At 46.3% G+C, this 20844-nt stretch overlaps 1 non-coding gene and 1 pseudogene across 1 annotated transcript; both read right to left on the reverse strand.

Moving 5' to 3' along the window:
- Positions 1-7631: 7631 nt before the first annotated feature.
- LOC148474844 (U2 spliceosomal RNA) lies at positions 7632-7746 on the reverse strand (annotated as a pseudogene).
- Positions 7747-7790: 44 nt separating this feature from the next.
- Positions 7791-7897, reverse strand: LOC148474845 (U6 spliceosomal RNA). The gene has a single exon (XR_015872848.1). It is a non-coding gene; the product is annotated as a U6 spliceosomal RNA (small nuclear RNA).
- Positions 7898-20844: the final 12947 nt, after the last annotated feature.

The raw sequence follows: 20844 nt of genomic DNA on the forward strand, positions 1-20844 counted from the left end.
ACCAACTGAAGGTCCAGCTAGTTGAGGGCCTCCAAACCAGCAGAAGGGTTTGAGCACAGGAAAACATTAACCAGTTGAGACCCCTTTTGTGCTGCATACCATAACAGAGTAATCTCGTGTCTCCTGTCTATCCAGTAGCAACATTCGAATGTTTAAATTGTTCATTATATGTACCAATTTTATTGTATGTCCTTTGTTTTTAATTATGTTGTTTATTTCTCTCCTTGTTCCCTCTTTTCTTCTCACATTTTCTTTCCCTCATCCTTCTCCCTCCTCCTCATTTCTCTTAAGGGAGGCCTATTGGGGTGGGTAACCTTTTGTTTATATGTGGGATGTTTTATATGCTCCCTTTTCATTTAATCTTTATATCTAGTCAGAAGCTTTTTTTACGGATTGTCACTATTAATGCTAAAGGGTTAAACATCCCAGAGAAAAGTTCTCAAATGTTTAGGTCTTTTCGTACAGATAAAGTGGATATAGCTCTCATCCAGGAAACACATTTTAAATATGGACATGCACCTCCTTTAAAGAACTATTATTACCCACATGCATTTTTTAGTGATAACTGCTGGTAAAACTTTGGGTGTTGCTATTTTGTTTGCCCGACATCTCCTGATTTCTAATGTTTACACACAGACTGATAGAGGGTAGAGCTATTTTGGTCAAATGCTCAATTTCTAACCAATGTTTTTCATTTTAAATCTCGATACACCCAACTCCCAGCCTTTCTAACTGAGATGAAATCCCTAGACATTTCCCACAAAGCCTCCTTGTCTCCACATTACTACAACAAGCTGGAGGAAGCTAGGGCTGCCCTCCATAGACTATCCAATGACAAAATCAAATTATCCTATCATAAATGTCATAGTCGCTACTATCAGTGGGGCAACAAGCCCGGTAGACTACTGGCTAAGGCATTATGAGAGCAGCGTGCAGTCACATTCATATAGTCTATAATAGATGAGCAAGGTCAGACCCATAACGAATCGCTGAGTCCTTTTGTACTTATTACACAAAACAATTTAGCTGGATTGGGTAACGGTAAAAATATCCCTACGCATAGAGAGGCACCTTCAATCGCTTAACTACCCCACATTGTCCCTGGAGGATGTTGATTCTCTTGGTCAGCCCTTTCTTGTCGAGGCGGTTGATCGGGCAATCTCACCATCCCCGGCTGGTAAAAGTCCGGGCCCGGATGGCTTTTCTATAGCTTATTACAAGGCTTTTAGGGATAGATTGTCCCCCCTGCTGACTCCCTAAGGAAGGTAAGGACCCCTACTTTATGTCCTAGTTACAGGCTTATTTCTCTTCTGAACATCAATTTAAAACTTTTGCTAAACTCTCGGCCAATCGGTTGAAATGTCTTTTACCTAAATTGATTCATGATGACCAGGTGGGCTTTGTTTTTGGCCGAGAGGCTAGGGAAAATACCACTAAAGTCATTAATGTGATCCATCAGGCCTCTCTCTTATCTTCAACCTCACAGTCTATTATTCTATCAACTGATGCAGAGAAGGCTTTCGACAGGGTTGATTGGGATTTTATGTTGGGCCTTTTACATCACTTAGGTTTGGGGTCTACCTGTCTTCATAGAATACTGGCTTTATAGGATGCTCCCTCAGTGAGAATCAGGACTAACGGATCTCTCTCTGATTTGTTTGATAGATCAAATGGCACGAGGCAGGGGTGCCCACTATCTCCTCTTCTGTTTGTCCTTTGTATGGAGGTCCTGGCGAGGGTTATTTTCCGGTATCCGTATTGGCGGTCGGGAACAGTTGGCCCCATTCGTGGACTATTTACTTGCCCTGATCACCAATCCAATTACTTCCCTCCCGAACCTATTACTTGAATTCCAGAAATTTGGCACTCTCTCGAATTTTGAAATTAACCACTCCAAATCTGTTTCCATGAACTTGACCTCCATCCTTAGTCGATATACTGAAACAGTCCTTTTCCTTTATTTGGCACCCTACTAGAATTAAATATTTGGGTGTTTATTTAACCAAGGATATATCCCAACTGTTTCCAAATAATTTTACACCTTTATTGCAATCTATTAGTACCGATTATAATAAGTGGCGCACCAAACGTTTATTCTGGATTGGCAGGATTAACGTGGTGAAAATGAATTCCTTACACAAAATGTTATATTTAATGTAAACACTCCCTATCCATATTCCTCCATCCTGGTTTTCAGAAATTCAACGCCTCATCTGACCGTTTGTTTGGAATGGCTCCACACCACGCTTTAAACATGATCTGCTATTCCGTCGTGAACACGATGGTGGGTTACAGCTTCCACACATAACTAGCTATTATCATGCTATAATGCTTAATCGTGTTCTAGAGTTGACTCGAGCGAAATGTTCCAAACAGTGGATTGTGGTGGAGGAAAGTGGTTTGGCTCATGCTATAGAAATCGTCCCTTGGCTACTCAGACTCCCGAACGTAAACCACCCCACTGTTACTCCCACTTTACGGTGTTGGAAGAGATTAAGTAAACTACCTCATATCTCATCCATTGTTTCCCCTCTCACATCCTTTCTGGGTAATCCTGATTTTGTACCGGGGCTCCACGTACCTTCCTTTAAAAATTGGTTGGCTACTGGCATTTTTCAGCTAGGTTGGTTGGTGTGTTCGTCAGGGGTGCGCCCTTTTGCAGAGCTTCAGGTATCCGGGGACCTTCCCCTGCTGGAATTTTGGAAATACCTCCAATTACGACATTTCATTACCTCCTCATGTACACTTTCTGACTGCACTAGGTCCCCACCTTATTTGAATCTTTATGTTCTGCTTCCCAAACTCCTTATTCTTTAATTATTGAAAATGTATTTGATTCTCCCCCTTCATTCACCAAAGCTTGGGAGAAAGAACTCCATGATAAAGTACAAGATATTGTTTGGGAGATTCTTTTCAACAATACTTTTGCCAGTTCATCATGTGTAGCCACACTTTAAACTTTTTACAAAGTTCTCTCCCGCTGGTATAGATACCCTGAGCTTCTGAATAAAATGTTCCCGCAGGTTACAAGTAATTGCTGGAGATGTAACTTTTCCATATATGGTGGGAATGTCCCTCTTTACCATCCTTTTGGTCGAATGTTTTTGAATGCTCTGAATTAATTCTTGGAGGAGACCCTGGATTCTGGCTCCTGAACATCACATCAACTCCTACAGCTTCCTATAAGAAATCTTTATTAAGGCATTTAAGTAATGCAGCTAATGGGGCCTATCCATTACACGACTTTTGGAACAATCCGACCAAAACCAGGAGGTTTTGGTCGCATTGTCCACAAAGTCATGTAATGGATAGCTGGCAAGAACCAGCGATTGCGCGTGCACACTGGGTACTTGCCGACCCCGACTATCTACAGAACATGCTGGTCAACCTGACGACGATCGTCAGGTTCCCCATGTTCCGAGATAGGAGGTCGGGATCCTGCACTGAAAGACGTTCAGTGCAGGCACTACACCCGGCGACCTGAAGGACTGTCCGCTAGATGTTCAGTTTTTCAGGTCGCCTAATGGATACGCCCCTTAAGGCTGTAATTTCTGTCCTTTGGAGAACTAACTCCCCTCCCTCCATAAGAGATTGGTTTAAGAGAATCGACTATTTCATGGATATGGAAGATCTCCTTTCCTAGGGATAAACCTGCAGATTTTACTACCACTTGGCTTCCATGGCTGGAGTTTAAAGGCTCTTCATTGTACACTAACCATAATGGGTTACATACCTCATCCAAGTCTGCTCCTCCTTAACTCAATATTTCTCACCATACGTCCACTAATCAGATGTCCACCGTCGCTCTCTCTAGGATAATAAAGTAATGACTTTACCTCCCTCCCCATTCCCTTGGTATTCCTCCACACTTGAGCATCCCTTTTCCAGTATCCTTTCCACTTTCTTATATTTTGTCTTTTATTACAATTTTTTTTCTTTTTCACCTTTGTGTGACTTATTTTTAGTATAATTTGTATGTATTATATCAAAACGGAATATTTAATTTTCTTATATGTCTGCATTCCATTCTGATTTATATGGTCTTTTTTTCTCAATAAAAAAGAGTTTGTGTAAAAAAGACGGAGAGTCTGTGTCTAGAAAAGAACATGGACTAACTGGAATACACCAACGTGGATCACGTGCGACAAGAAGGGGATAAACGGCAACAGTCCCAAGGAGGAACCAAAGGGTGGACTAAAACAAGATCATGTAAAAGAAGAAATGCCCCATTGGTGTCATGAAGAATAGATACAGTAAGACTAAGCATGTCCTCCTGCGTACAGACAATTGGATGCTAGTATAATACCATCACTTCGCTCTATTCCAGCCTAATAGACAAATCAGGAAAGGTCATAGATACAAAGGGCAGTCATCGTGAAGCAGCACTATGAGCTTACCTCACGTTCTGAGGAGAGAATTATTGCTGTTCCAGATGGCAGAGAAGTTAAAAATATATATCAAGCCCTGACAAGAGAAAGATTGTTCCTCCAAAGTGGAGGAATAATGCACCTAGAAGAAATCGAGACAAAGGAAGGATATAATCCCTATTCAGGCTGGAACTGGAGCTAGCAACTCCAACATGGCTGACTAGGTCTCTTGTCAACTACTCTCACACCTATAATACCCCTTTCAGACATATCGAGAATCCCGGGAATTTGGCCTGAAAGGTACCTACCCGAGGACACCTTCCCGGGTAGCCGACCCTTCAATCAACCAGGGAATTTCCCAGGACTTAAGTCGCAGGAAATTACCCGGCTCATGTCTGAATGGTGCTACCCGGGAATTTACTCCCCAGTTGCACCAAGCAGCTTCTGATTGGCCGGCTGCCGGTCACTCCTGTCATGCCTGACAGAGACACTGCCTCACCGTCATTGTAGTCCGGCCGGTACATTTGTTTCAGCAGCTCCTATTCTTCGCAGGCATCTTGGACACGGCGAGGGGCAGAGCCGGGGAGGCTGGAAGAGGCGGCACCGGTGCTCCGGGTCACTGGGGAGGGGATTCTAGGATTACCAAGCTCGGCTGTAGCGCAGCGCGTCATCCTGGCTCCAATTGTGGGACACCTTACAGATGGCGGTACTGGCCCTAGCCTGGCTAGTTCCCCGCTGTCCACTAGCATATCGCAGGCGGCATGTCTGGAATAGGCTGTGGCGCTGTCCCATCAGAGAGGAAGTGAGAGGTGAGGAAGCTGCAGGAGGGGAGGATCCTAAAATATTCACACTGCAGTCTCAGCAATCTCACTTTAAAAAAGCATCTACACCACCAGCTATTATCAGACATCCAGTGTAAAAAACTGAAAGACCCTGCTGCTTATGTCTGAAAGGGGTATACCGGGAATTTTCTGTCCTTAGCTGTAGTGTGAAAGGGGGGTCTCAACCAAATACCTGGGATTTTACACAGGATAAATTCCCGGGTCTGAGGAGGAAATTTCCCGGGTCGTATGTCTGAATAGGGTATAATTGACATCAGCACTGGTAATGCTGGCAAGGAGATACGAAACAGCAGTGTGAAGCAGACAAACGTATCGCTCCTGGAGGGAGGAATAACGGTTGTGGATCTATGGACCTACCCGTTAGGAAACTCTAAAGGTGTAGAGCCACTGATCTGAAAACATACCACTTAGGGGCAGATGACTGCCAGGATAGCAGCTAGGGTGCTATGTTATCCAGAGCATCCGACTAGGCATTGGTGGGTCAAGCCCGCTTACCTGTCAGCGATCAGGAGCAGCCAGGTCACTTCGTAGAACTTACTGACTGTTTCAACGTCGCAACTAACAGCACCCTCAGGCATGAAGAGTACCAATAAGTTTTCTAAGTGATCTGAGACCCAATGCTCTGCATCTTGGACTTTAGTTTAGACTGATGCTGTTGTAGTAGAAGACCTGTGTAGAAAACTAGCGCAAGTGTTAGTGGAGACATGTATGGTCATACAAAAGGACCGCACTCAATGGCTCCCCTCCCAGAATCACAACAATGCAAACACTAGATCAAGGAACTGGGTCAGCGGAGAGACCAGGCTATCTTGAAAGTGCTCTCTTGAGAGATGTACCTATACAGAAAAATACATGTACACAATAAGCGGTCTTCCTTAACCAATCTATGTGCTAAGGGAGATAAAGAGGTCAATCCTTACATTACAATCTGAAGCTGTCTCTCACCCATGAGAACATAGCGTAAGCATCTTAAATCCTGACGAAGTATGGTCAAGTGCTTATTAACTAAGGGAGAGAGAGTCACAGAAGTCATAGTGTGAGATATTAACTAAGACTCTGCACCCTTCAAGTCATACTTAGAGATACCCCATATCTGTACCTGGAGCTCGAACCAGTGACATCTGGTCAGTAGATATGGTAGCTACTAAAAGGAATTATGAAAACAACCATTATAAGGGAAAAGCAGTACTACTACACTGAATGAATATCCTTGATAAAGCACCCCATGTGGTGTGAAACGCATTGGACTTGAAGTAGGACCACAACCGGAGATACTAGATGGAGCTAGTGAAGTTTGGAGAGACTTGTACTATCGGCGGACGACCGGCGTCTGACGTAATCGAGAGGCGCGGTACCACGCACCTCCACAGACAAGCTGGAGACTACCGCAACAAGAAGAAGCCCCAGAGTAGGGTAAGAATAGGGACAAATATCACCGGTAACGGACTGTTACCAGGCAGACTTGCCCACACCTCTCCCGAAGCCCACTCCTCACATTGCCACAAAAGGCTATAAACATAAATTAGCACTATATAAGTGCGAGTTACATATTTTAATTGCTTCATTTTTACCATTGCACCTTTCTACATCCACAATTGCGATTTTCATACACTGGTTATACTTACATTGTTTATCTTTATATGTTTTATTATTTTTATATCATTCTTATTTTTTTATTTTATTTTCAATTTACTTATTGCTTCATTTATTCATTTTCATCTTCTTAACCCCTTCTTTATTTAACCTCCCTGAACTCAGACTATCATCTATCCTTCACCCACATTTCATAGCGCTCAATTTAATTTGTATCCACAGCCTATTTTTAAAAGTTTTAGCTGCTCTACAACATAGAAGCGCAGCTATACTATTACTTTTTTTTACCGTTATTCAAACCAGGCCTGACCCTGGCTAACCTCTTGGAGAGTGGCCACCCGGCCTTCAGAAGTAGCGGCTTTAACTACAGTCTAAGCAACAAGTTAACTCTATGGCGTACGGGAATCTGATAAGGAAGACACCAAGACAGGAAAGTGAGTAGGCTTAGATCCTAGTAATCCCAACCCGAAGGAGTGATAGTGAATAATAACCCTGTATTCCATCACATGATCTAAAGGAGGAATATAGTGTGACTGACAGGCCATAAACCCAGTAAGGGATGTAAAATGAATCTCCCTGAGTTCTATAACTAAAAAAAAAAAATCACCCAAGAATGTGTAATAATATATAGATAAATATATATATATTTTGAAACATCTATCACTAGAGTCATGTATACTTTAGAGAATCGCTCTCTTTATATTAGGGGGAGATAGTGCCAAGCGGAGCCAAACAGCCAAACTCCCGGACCAGGTGAGACCACACTCCCAATCTCAGCATTGCTAATATTAGAAAACACTGCTTTACAGGGAGAACATACATCCAATTTGGAGGATAAGAACTACAATTTAATTTAATATAAGTCCTCCCGGAATGGACGTATCAGAAATTAACTGATAAGAACAGATACTACACTTGATTTTAGGCAAAGGCAGAGAAGAGATAACCCAAAACTTAAGTGCTGTGAGACAGTAATGCCCTACATCACAACAGCCTGGAACGCTTCACAAATTTGCGTGTCATTCCTGCGCAGGAGCCATGCTAATTTTCTCTGCATCGTTCCTATGTTAGTATATGTGATGTCGCAGTGAGCTCCCTAGTGCCCTTGGCAGTGGCGGGCTGGGCCGGGGGGCAGGGTGCCATGTGCCCCCCGGGCCACAGCATCATGCGAGCCACGGGCCGCGGTGCAGACTGTGTCACTGTGACACAGACTGCACCGCGTGTGTAGCGCTGACCGGACGGCGTTCGGTCAGCGCTACACAGCACAAACACACAGCCGCCGGAACCGGCAGCTATGTGTTTGCTTTAGCAGCTGATGAGAGTCAGACAGACTCTCATCGGCTGCTGCTCCCACTGCCAGAGCCGGACATCTTCCGGCTCCCGCAGTGGGTAATGGGAGCGACGCGTCACTCCCATAATGCAAAGCGGCGGACGGAGGAGCTGATCTCGGCGGCGGGACCAGGAGCGGGTGTCAGGTAAGTGGTTTTTTTTAAAAAAAAATTTATTATGTCTCTGCTGCGGGGGGGGGGGGGGGGACTGGGACTACTGGGAGCACTACAGGGGGGGAATACTACTGGGGGCACTACAAGGGGGGGACTACTGGGAGCACTACAGGGAGGGAATACTACTGGGGGCACTACAAGGGGGGGAATACTACTGGGGGCACTACAAGGAGGGGAATACTACTACTACTGGGGGTACTACAAGGGGGGGACTACTACTGGGGGCACTACTACTAGGGGCATTGCATAGGGGGAAGGGGACTACTACTAGGGGCACTACATAGGGGGGACGGGACTACCACTGGGGGCACTGCATCGAGGGACCACTGCTGGGGGCTCTATATAAAGGGCAATAGTGGGGGTACTGCATAGGGGGAAGACTACAACTGGGGGCACAAGGGGCACTGTATAGGGGGGATCACTACTGGGGGCACTACTCGAGGCCTGCATAAGGGTGTCTTCCTGTGGTACAGGGTGGCACTGCATATGGGCACGACAGGGGGCTGCCCCTAATCTTTATTTTTACCTAACATTAATCCCATATGGACCCGCCTCCTCCCTAGAACACTTGAGGGGGGCGCCGTAGCACGCACGTTCTTTCGGGCACCCTGGCTACACGCTACTCCTCTGCCAGGGCCGCCTGCATGCATTTGCCCCCCAGGCTAAAAGTTGCCAGCCAGCCCCTGGATTACCCACTTATGCAAAGTACAAACACGTATACCTATACTGGTATGAATGTACAAGCATATAAAATTAAATCTGTCATAGGAAACGAACCTGTAACATTCATATCTGAAGCTGTAGAACATTTGCGCTAGACCATGTCTACTTATCACACACCGCCACATAACTCACATGTATATATGTATTTACCTATATACCTGTAATGTAAAAAGGAGAGTTATGGTACCCTAAACTCTCTTTCTTCGAAGTCCATAGGGTCCATAGGGAGACAATGGGGTGTAGGTGGTACTTGGAGGACCGGACACCAACAGCAAAGCTTTATCCAGTCCTTCTCCCTATACCCCGCCCAAAGGCCGAGGGCAACTCAGTTTTGTAAACAAGCCCCAAGGCAGGAACAGGATAGGAGAGAAGGAAGACTGGTACACAGAAGAATCACACTCTCACACAGAGAAGTGACCAAGAGAAGAAACCCATAGAAGCTACGAGCGTCAGGGCGGGTGCCCTGTGGACCCTATGGACTTCCAAGAAAGAGCTATGGGTAAGTTTTACTATAACTCTCCTTTTTATCTTCAGGGTCCATAGGGCTCCACAGGGAGACAATGGGGATGTCCCAAAGCAGTTGTTCAAGCATCCTGAGATGCAAATGTATCAAAGGCATAGAACCTAAAAAAGGTGTGGACAGAAGACAACGCGGCCGCCTTGCATAGTTATTTGGCAGACGCACCACGGAGGGCTGCCCACGAGGGACCCACAGAGCAGAGTAGAATGAGCAGAGACTGTAGCCAACACAGGAAGGCCAGTCTGCATGTAAGCTTGTGATATAGTCATGCGAAGCCATCCGGACAGAGTCTGTTTGTTAGCTGGCCATCCCTTCTTATAGAATCCATATAGGATGAAGAGGGAATCAGATTTCCTGATGGACCCAGTACGGTCCACGTAGATCATCAGAGCACGGACCACATCCAAAGAGGCCTCACCTGATCGAAGAACAGCTCTGTCCGTATGAAAGATTAGTAATGGGTAGCGACAGGAAAGCGCCCCTAAATCCGATACCCTATGGGCAGATGCTATGGCCAGATGAAACAGTATTCACAGTGAGCCTTTTGACATCTAATGGTTCGAATGGAGGTTCCTGAAGTGCATGGAGAACCACTGACAAATCCCACGGAGCCACAGGAGGGACAAAGGGATGTTGTATATGTAGAACACCTTGCAGGAAGGTGTGAACATCCAGTAGAATTCTGCGCTGGAACCAGATGGACAGAACAGAGATGTGCACTTTCAGAGAGGCTAGGCGGAGTCAGATATCCAATCCAGCTTGCAGAAAGGCAAGAATTCTAGAAACCCTAAAAACCTGAGGGTCATAGTTTCTAGTAGCACACAACTGGAAATATGTATGCCGCACTCGTTGATAAATCCTGGCATAGGACGGTTTACGCGCTCTGAGCATGGTCTGGACCACAGAGCTGAAAAACCCTTTAGACCTTAGGAGGGATGTCTCAAGAGCCTAGCCATTAAAGACGACGGGCCAGGTCTGGATGTAGACAGGAACTCTGAGGCAACAGGAAGTTGGAGAGGAACATCTATGGAGCTACCAACAGGACCATGCCTCCTTCCTGCTTGAACTTCAGAAGAACTCGAGGCAGAAGGGAGACCAGGGGAAAGAGGTATACCAAATGGAAGGTCCACTTCACAGGTTATGCGTCCACGAAGGCTGCGTCGGGGTCCTTTGTCCTGGCCCCGTACACTGGAAGCTTGTGGTTGTGTCGTGAGGCCATGAGGTCCACGTCCGTAGACCCCATTTGTCCACCTGGGGCTGAAAAACTCCTGGATTGAGAGACCACTCCCCTGCATGCATGTCATGGCGGCTGAGGAAATACACCTCCCAGTGGCAAACGCAGGATTTTGAAAGGGGGGTTTCCAATTTCCGAATACAGAGCCAATTAACAAAAATCCACAGACATACACATATATATATAATATATATATATATATGTGTGTGTGTATGTGTGTATGTGTGGATTTTTTTAATTGGAAATTGGAAACCCCCCTCCAACGGTGCCTATTTGATATAAACCCAGATGAAAACAAGAAGCAGCACTCGTTGTTTCAAATGTGTGTATATATATATATATATATATATAGTTACATTTGATGGACTGTTCAGCATTACACACACACTGACAGACACACTCTCAAAAACTACACACACCGACACAGATAAACTGATAGGGCACTCACAAAGACTACACACACATACTGATACAGACACACTGATAGGGCACTCGCAAAGACTGCACACACACACACAGATAGACTTGCACAAAGACTACACACACACTGATACAGACACACTGATAGGACACTCACAAAGACTACACACACACTGACACAGACTACACAAACACACACACTGAAGCAGGCAAACAACTGCATCATTTAATATCGAAATCCCCCCCCCCTCCCGCCGGCAACCCCCACCCCGTGGCACCCACTCCCCCCTTCACCTGCGGCTCCAGGAGAGAATGCCGGGAATAGTAAGCACCCGGCGGCAGCTCAGCTTCTCAGTCGCCCCTCACAGTGCCCCATCAGAAACACCCGGGAGGAGCTGCGCGCTGCCGCTGCAGCTCCCCCTATGTTCAGCCAGCAGCCAAGCCCCAGACAGTTTTAAGCTGAACTCCGGGCCCGGCTGCTCCTTCACTTTAGAAAAAAAAATGATTCAGCCGGGCAGCGATAGAGCGGCGGCAAGGGGGGGTTTCTAGGTACTCGGAAACTCCCCCTGCGTGCGCCTATGCCTCCCAATTGAGAACCCTGGGAGCTAGGAGACAAGTATCCAAAGCCGCCTCCCCTAAATAGGAGGCTACATCTCTAATGTGAGATATGTATGACAGCAGTTCCCTGGAAGCATCAGAGGGAAATGTCTCTACTAGGGCCTCTTCAAGCAAGCTTCTATCCATAGTCTACTTTAAGGAGGTTGCAGTGTGGATAGGTAGTGTTCTTAATTAGGCATGTCACGTGGGAATCCACTGCAGGGGGAACTTCCCATTTAGTGCAATTAATGGCTGGAAGAGGGTAAAAGGAAATCAAGCGTTTAGGCAGCTAAAACTTTTTTTTTTTTTAAATAAGTGCTTTTTTATTGATTTTCAAGAAAAAGAAAACAACAACAAATAGACAAACATAAAACAAACCTAAAACAAAATAAAAGGATGTAAAACTAGCATATCATTGATGTCACATTACAATGAGCAGACAGACTAGCATATAAACTATATATACAACAATTGTCCATATATATATACGTATACACATATACATAAACATATATATATTCTTTCCCCTCTCGCACACACCAATAAGTGATTGTGTAGCATTATTTCCCCCATTGCTACTATTACATAACAGCACTAAATGAAGAATTGGAGACAGAAAGCCGGTGGTGTGCGGTCTGAGCATGAGCAGAATTAAGCCATTTGGCCCATATGCGTTCAAATTTAGATTCGGCGTTTCTAGCCAAATAGGTATATTTTTCATGTGCAATTGTGGCAGAGACTAAGGATAACCAATCATAATACTCCGGCCCTGTGGAGGCCATCCAGGAGCGGGCAATGCAAACTTTGGCCAACATACAAACATTCAGTACATACTGATGAGTGTGTCTATCAAGCAGATGATCTTCTATAATTCCAAGCGTACATACAATAGGAGTAAGAACAGCCTGCGGGACTCCTGTAGAGGAAATTACCCTGAGTATTTTTTCCCAGAATGACACAATCTGAGGACAATCCCAAAGCAAATGCCAAAAGTTGGCCGATGGGGCACTACATTTAGGGCAATTTGAATCTGAGCGACCACCAAACCTAAACAGACGATCAGGAGTTAAATAAACCCGGTGCAATAGAAATAGCTGGATTTGTTGGAAACGAATTGAGGTGGTAGCTAATCGTGGACATCCCAATGCATCCCGCCATGAGTCGTCCTGTATTGCACCCAGATTAACCTCCCATTTAGCTCTGAGAGTTGGTAGATCATCATGGTGGTGAGCCTGCATTACAAAGGAGTAGGCATGAGAAACAAAACGACGAGGTCCGCCTATAGACAAGAATTTTTTGACAGGGGAATCTTGAATGTTTGGGGGAGCATCAGGGAATTGGGTCGCTAGCGCATGTCTAAGTTGCAGGTATCTAAAGAAATGTGACTGTGGGAGACCAAATTCAATTTGCAACTGACTAAAGGATTTAAGTATACCTGCATTATATAGCTGTCCCAAGGAGACCACTCCCCACCTACCCCAAATCTCCCTGGTCTGCAACGCCAAAAGTTCAGGCAAAGCTCGAGAGCACCATAATGGAGTAGCCGGATCTAAGCCCTGTGTCTTCATAAGTTTTGAGACAGAGTCCCATATTCTGACAGCTTGAGTAAGTATAGGTAACATAGTGCTAGATATATTACCACTAAGTAGTGCCTGCAGAGGAGTATGACCTGGAGTAACCTGGGAGATCATAACAGCATACAGGGCCTGAGGGTCATTATCATTTATCCAATGCCACAAATGTGCCAGTTGAGATGCAAAATAATAAATGCGAAAGTGGGGAAGCGCCAGACCCCCTTGTGAACGAGGCTTAGTGAGCACATCCAATTTTATGCGAGCTCTGCGATCCGCCCAGACCAGAGAGGAGACCAAACTGTTTATTTGATGGAAAAGTTTTTGGGGAAGATAGACCGGAGAGTTATGGAGTACATATAACAGTTTAGGTTGTAGCACCATTTTAATTAAGTTGACACGCCCGGTGAGTGAGAGTGGAAGTTTGCTCCATATCTTTGCCCGAGCCCGTAAATAATCCACCTGGGGCACCACATTTAAGGTCACATAATCTCGGGGAGCATTAGATATCCAAATACCAAGATATTTAAAGGTATTGACCCACTTCAGTGGAAGTGAAACACTCGAACCCACAGGGCATGATCCTCCAAGGGGGAGAATACAAGATTTATCCCACTTTATTGTAAGTCCCGAGAAACTACCAAACTGAGTAATGAGATCAAGAACATGAGGCATGGAGCTGGAATAGTCAGAAACAAAGAGCAACATATCGTCAGCGTACAACGCCACCTTGTCTGCTCTGGCCCCCAGCTCCAATCCCCTGATACTCCTATGTGCCCGAATGAGACAAGCCAAAGGCTCAATTGCTATAGCAAACAGGGCGGGAGACAAAGGGCATCCCTGTCTTGTTCCACGTGATAAAGGAAAGGAAGAGGATATAAAACCATTAACTGACACCCTAGCTGTTGGGGCTGAATATAGGAGCTGAACCCATTTTATAAACCCAGGGCCAATCCCAAAGCAGCGCATGGTCTCCCATAGGAAGGGCCACTCGACAGAATCGAAAGCTTTTGCCGCATCCAGCGAGACAACAACTGAGGACCCTTGCCCACGAGAGACCTGCAAATGAGTAAAAAGGCGACGTAAATTAATGGATGTGGACTTGCCGGGCATAAACCCCGTCTGGTCTGGGTGGACAACAGTTAAAATCACCCTACCTAATCGAATGGCCAATACTTTAGCTAAAATTTTAACATCTGTAGGGAGAAGGGATATGGGTCGGTAAGAGACAGAGAGCCTCGGATCCTTCCCCGGCTTAGGCAAGACCACAATAAGAGCCTCTGACATAGATTGTGGGAGAGCAGTGCCCTCATATAACTGGTTAAACAAGTCAAGGAGACGAGGGACATAAAACTGACTATGCTTCTTGTACAGCTCTATCGGAACTCCATCTAACCCGGGTGCCTTACCGCCAGGGAATGAACGCAAAGTCTCATCTACCTCCTCCCGAGTCAGGGGAGAGTCCAAGTAATCCCTGTCTTCCGCCGTCAAAGTGGGCAATAATATACCTGCGAGATAGGATTGTACATCGTTTAACTTGCAGGTCAGTCTAGAAGTATACAAAGCCCTATAAAACTGTACAAAAACTGCAGCAATATCTGGGGTCTGTATCTGGGCCACCCCAGCAGAATCAAGAACTTCAACCACAGCTACAGGGGACCTCTCTGCACGTGCCAGATTAGCAAGATAACCTCCCGGCCTGTCAGCCAAGGCATAGTGGGAATGTGCTGCAAACAGCAGCCTATACTGAGTCTTAGCCAATAGTAAGTCACTCCACTCCTTCTGCGTGGCAAGCCAGGCAAGTCTAGAAGAGTCCTGCCCATCAGACAGATATGCTGCTTCCAAAGCCCTGCAGGAGGATTCCAACTCTTTCTCATGGTGCTTGTAGGAAGATTTTAATTCAGACACACGTCTAATCAGGGTACCCCTTAAAAAGGATTTAAAGGCATCCCAAACTACCGTAGTGGAAGCCGAGCCATGATTATTAGAGAAGAATTCATCCCAGGTAGCCTCTAGCTCCGACCCCGCTCCCATACGAGTTAACCAAAAGGGGTTGAGCTTCCAGAAGGAATGCCCGCGTTGACCAATCAGGTCCAACCCAAGTACTAATGGGGAGTGACCTGAAATCCCTCTTGCTTCGTAAACAACTGACTGAAGTTTAGGCAACAGATTGGGGGAGATCAGGGCAAGGTCAATCCTGGAGAACGAATGATAGCTACGTGAAAAACAGGAATATTGTTTCTCCACAGGATGTCTCGTCCTCCAAGCATCCACCAAGCCCAGCTCTGCCACAAGGGCCCCAAAGCGACCACTACTGGAGGAAGAGGAACCAGAGGTATTGCTCCGCCTATCAAGAACAGGATCCATTACTTTGTTGAAATCCCCCACACAAATTACAGGTGTATCTGGAAATCTAGCCATAAATTCAGCTGCTTTTTTCATAACCTCAGATGAGTACAGGGGTGGGATATATATAGCCAATAAAAGAATGGGGGCAGCATTTATTCGACATTGTAAAAAAACATACCGTCCCCAAGTGTCACTTTGCAGGGAAACCAACTAAAAACCAAGTGATCTGCGTATAAGGATTGAAACACCCCTAGATGATGAAGTGTGCGAGGTATGATAAGCCCATCCAACCCACAGTTTTTTCAGTGACATTAACCTACCCCCCAGCAAATGTGTTTCAGTGAGGCATGCAATGTCAGAGCCATATTGTCGGAGCTGCCGGAGGACTAAGGATCTTTTAATTTTATCGTTAAGCCCTCGGACATTCCAAGATACAATTCTCAATGGAGAAGCCATCATCCCAGATTAGTACCAGATACTAGCAACACTAGCCAGCGGATAACCTGCAAAATAGTATTGGAGTGTGCGAGACAAACAAATAGACATATTAAATATACAGTGGTATATGCATAGAAAAAAGCAAAGAGAAAAGCAAAAATTTTCGATACAAAAAAAAATTGACATGACATCTCTATAGGAACATCCATTGAAAAACACAAAAGAAACAAAACAAAAAACAAAAGAGAAACCCCAACCCTTATTTCCTCCCCATATACCTAACCCCAACTTTGGCATACCTAAATCCCTAACTAGAATTCCTAACAACTATCCCGAAACAGCAACCCCCCTACAGATTACGGAGCAAAGAATTTAGATGACCCCTAGACATGAGGGAGCTCTCCAGCCAATAATGCCCTCGGTGCCCCTGTAAACAAAAAAAAACAAAAAAACCCAAACGAAAAAAAAAAAAAAAACATACAATAGCAGGGGAAGGTGCATAAACCCAAACATAATACATACAGTAGAAAGGTGACAGACTTATATAGCGCAATCAGAGTACAATGCAATAAACCGACAGACAAAAAATAGTTATCTGAAATCGGTAATGATATGAATATAGTGATCTCGTAATGCTATCAGACTTATTGTCAACAAATAAATAATAACTTGAAGATCACAGCAAGCCATAAGCGCCCAGCCTATATGAGAACAACAGTGAGTGACCAGAAATTAAACATAGTTACGTGAGTTCAAGGCAAATTATGATCCAGCTGACTTAATCTTCAGCCACCTGTCCGCGGCCGGGCCCGTAACGATCTAGCCATAGAGCAGCCTCTTTTGGAGACATAAAGAACTTTGTTTCCCCGTCAGCAATGACTCTTAGCTTGGATGGGAATAACATTGCATATGGGAGATTCAGTTCACGCAGGCGTCTCTTAATTGGCATAAATTGAGCTCGCTCCTTTTGCACATCAATAGAAAAATCAGGAAATATCGAGACACGACAGCCATTCCTTTCCATAGGACCTTTGACACGAACTAGTCTGAGTATTGAATCCCGATCTTGGTAGTGTAAGAATTTGGCTATAAACGTACGGGCAGGTGCTCCAGGCGGCGGTGCCCTAGTAGGGACGCGATGAGCCCGTTCCACCGCAAAATGAGAAGTAAAAGCATCGCGACCAAAAACTTCCAGGAGCCATTTTTCTAGAAATTCTACAGGATTATTTCCCTCCTCCTTTTCCGGCAATCCTACGAAGCGAACATTGTTGCGACGTAATCGCCCTTCCATATCTGACAATTTACGTTGCACAGCTAACATTTGAGAATCCAAAGTATTAACTCGTACTTTAAGCGGGGAGAACGAATCTTCCAAGGTGGAAATGCGTGTGTCAGTCTCTCCAACCCTCTCGCGAATACGCTGTAAATCTTGATGAATAACCGTCAGATCAGACTGTACAGAGCCAATCTGGTCAGCTAAGCGCTTCTCACTGGTAGTTACAGCATCCAACACCTGCTGTAAGGTGATCTCCTGGGCCTGCGCAGCAGGAGGGGCTGTAGTTAAAGGAGGTGATTGATCAGGCGTTTCCACAGGATTCTCCTTCTGTGGAGTATTAGACACAGGGTTACGGGAGAAGCGCTCCAGTTTAGCAGCAGCTGATGTATGGTTTGTTTTCCCCATAGCTGAAGGACAACACAGAATAGGGATATAGAGAGCTACTGCAGGCAGAGAGTCAATGGGTTAACTGAGGAAGAAAGTGGCCGCTACCAGGCACACAGGATAGAGCTTCACAGCCCCAAATATAACAGCACTGAGTAGCCCCAGAAGGGCACTATGACCAGCACTGTACAGCAAGGAGAGGGCTAAACAGCACCGCTGCTCAGGAGGTCCGAGGAAGATGAGGGGGTGATCGGGCACTCACTTGTAGTTGCCACTGTGTACACAGCGAGGTCCAGCAGGCTACAGGGTCTCCCCGCGGCAGATGAGGCCAGCAACAGTCCCAGGACGCACCCGGCAATGGAAGGCCAGGAGGAGGAGGCACGTGCCCCGCAAATGTCCCCGGCGGCTGCTGGATCCCTCAACAGCACACGCGGCAGGCAACAACTCCAGGGAGCTCAGCGGCAGGACAGGAAGCCGCAGCAGGAGACGGGACCACGTGGAGAAGCAGGAGGGCACAGCGCACGGAGCACACGCGGCAGGCACCAACTCCAGGGAGCTCAGCGGCAGGACAGGAAGCCGCAGCAGGAGACGGGACCACGTGGAGAAGCAGGAGGGCACAGCGCACGGAGCACACGCGGCAGGCACCAACTCCAGGGAGCTCAGCGGCAGGACAAGAAGCCGCAGCAGGAGACGGGACCACGTGCAGAGGCAGGAGGACACAACACACGGAGCCGGCCGGACGGACAGGAGGAGACGGAAAGCGGCTCAAATTGTTTCCCCAGAGGCAGCACACCTTCCCCCACACGGTAAGTATAATGGGCACCGCTGGGCAGAGGTCAGGATGTTGGCAGCGGATATTGCGGCTGGAGAGCTCAGCAAAGTGCTAGCTACTCCATGTCAGTCTTGGCCACGCCCCCATCAGGCAGCTAAAACTTTTTACTAGGTATATTCCATGCTTCACACATGATCAGATAGCTGATCCGAGTGAGGAAACTCTGCCAAAACTACCTTCTGTCGCTTCAATAGTGGCTTTTTTGCCTGAGGAGTGGGTTCTGCCTCTTCTATTTGAAAAATAGATTTTACAGCTCTTACTGTAAGAGTAATATTCAATTTAGAGGGGGGCTCCTCTTCTCCAGACGGGGAGTCAGAGTGAGATAGGTCTGAGTCTTCTACCTCCTCAGCTGATAACTCAGAATCTGATAGCTGGGTGGACTGGGAAGATAACACAGCACGCTTAGTAGGTTAACTAGGTAAGGGTCTCTCCTTTGGCAGCATTTGTTGAAAAGCTGTAGAGGTAGCTGCCAGACTCTGCACTGAGGTAGAAAGTACATCTACCCATGGGGGAGGAAAAGGATTTGCAGGGAGTACCTGCTGTGGCCATCCCATAGGGGGAGCTACCACTGGGACCGCTAGGTGGTACACAATTTTTGCCAACACCTATGAAAAGGAAGCCCGGGGGGGTCCTGGAGACAGGATGCCGGGGCTGAGGAGTCAGGTGGCGTATAACAAGATGCACATAGACCATCTTGAATGAGATCTTCTGAAGCCAAGCCTGCTAAACAGGACTTGCGAGACACCAGAGTGGGAGCAGCAGGGTGCTTGTTATTCTTGCCTTTGCCAGACATAGCTGCAAGGATAATTGTAGCACACAATTTGGCATAGTGCAGTGAGCAACCCAGATATATGTACAATATGGCACAGTGTAGTGCACAACACAGATATACAGTATGTGATAGCCCTCACAAATATAGGTAGATGTGAGGTACAATAAACACCCTATATCTCAGTATTCCAGGGTTATAATGAAAGGGAAAGGTGTAAGCTGACAGTTTGAGAAAAATAGAGAGCAGCGCTAGCACAAGTCACATACAATGCACAGTATACAATATATCTGCAGTGGGAACTAAATTCAACTATATAGACTGCAGTGGCTGGTAGGAAAGTGCGCTATATAACCTGGCCTATACAAGGAGACCGGACCCGGAGACCTGAATGCAGAAAATGGCTGCTGTGAGTCTCAGAGGGGGCAGAGGGTGAGGGAGGAGCAGCAAGACCGCAGTGGAATGGTGCCCTGAGCTGGGAGAGAGGCAGCGGGGAGAGCACCTTCTCCCCTATGCAGACATCAACTACCGGGTCCCTGGCCTTAATTTGTGCCCTGTGCCAGTATAGTAATGCCCTGGTGGTCTAGTGGAGTCCCAGACGAACTGGAGTCCACATCAGCGTCTCCGGTATGTCTCCTGAGACCAGAGGCAAGACCGCGCGTAGACGCAGTAGTCCCCATAAGAGAGTACCTAGCCGAGTGCTGGTGTCGCGGCCCCGAGGAGGGGTGATGGAGCAGAGAGGACTGTCTAGCACTGCTGCACTTAGTCAAAATGAAAATAAAATGATAAAAATAAAGCTTGGGCTGGCTAATAGCAGCTCCACTGTCCTAATGGTGGTCCAGCTCCTGCCGGACACCAACGAAACTGAGTTGCCCTCAGGCTGTGGACTCGGTATAAGCATCCTGGGACAGGAAAAAGCTTTGCTGTTGGTGTCCAGTCCTCTAAGTACCACCTACACCCCGTTGTCTTCCTGTGGAGCCCTATGGACCCTGAAGAAGAAAAGTTGTTAATTGAAGCGGAGCTTTAGTTTAATGGGCTATTTTACCCCAGCTTTAAATTTATAGTATGTGTACTGCCAAAGCGGGCACATTATATATAAAGATATATACTCACACACACAAACTTCTACAGGGTAGCATTCCTGGGACCATTGGAGATTGTGAGCAGTGGACTGTGAGCCATGGGGAATAGCCTGAACATACAACGCACCCCTAGATGCGAACCACTACGGAAGCCTATTTTTGCAAGTCAGTACCACAAGTGATACAAGAGAGTGCATAGCCTGCATTTAGCCTGGAGTGGTCTGACCTATTAGTAACATTCGTAACGGGCAGTTGCAAGTGTCAGGGGCGGAGCTATGCTCAGTGTCCCAGCACCTTGTAATAACAAAAAAACCCCACACATTCGGTTGTGCTATTCCATCGACG

Source organism: Taudactylus pleione, unplaced genomic scaffold (genome assembly GCF_031769625.1).
Source record: "Taudactylus pleione unplaced genomic scaffold, aTauple2 ptg000809l, whole genome shotgun sequence".
Taxonomy (NCBI): Eukaryota; Metazoa; Chordata; class Amphibia; order Anura; family Myobatrachidae; genus Taudactylus; species Taudactylus pleione.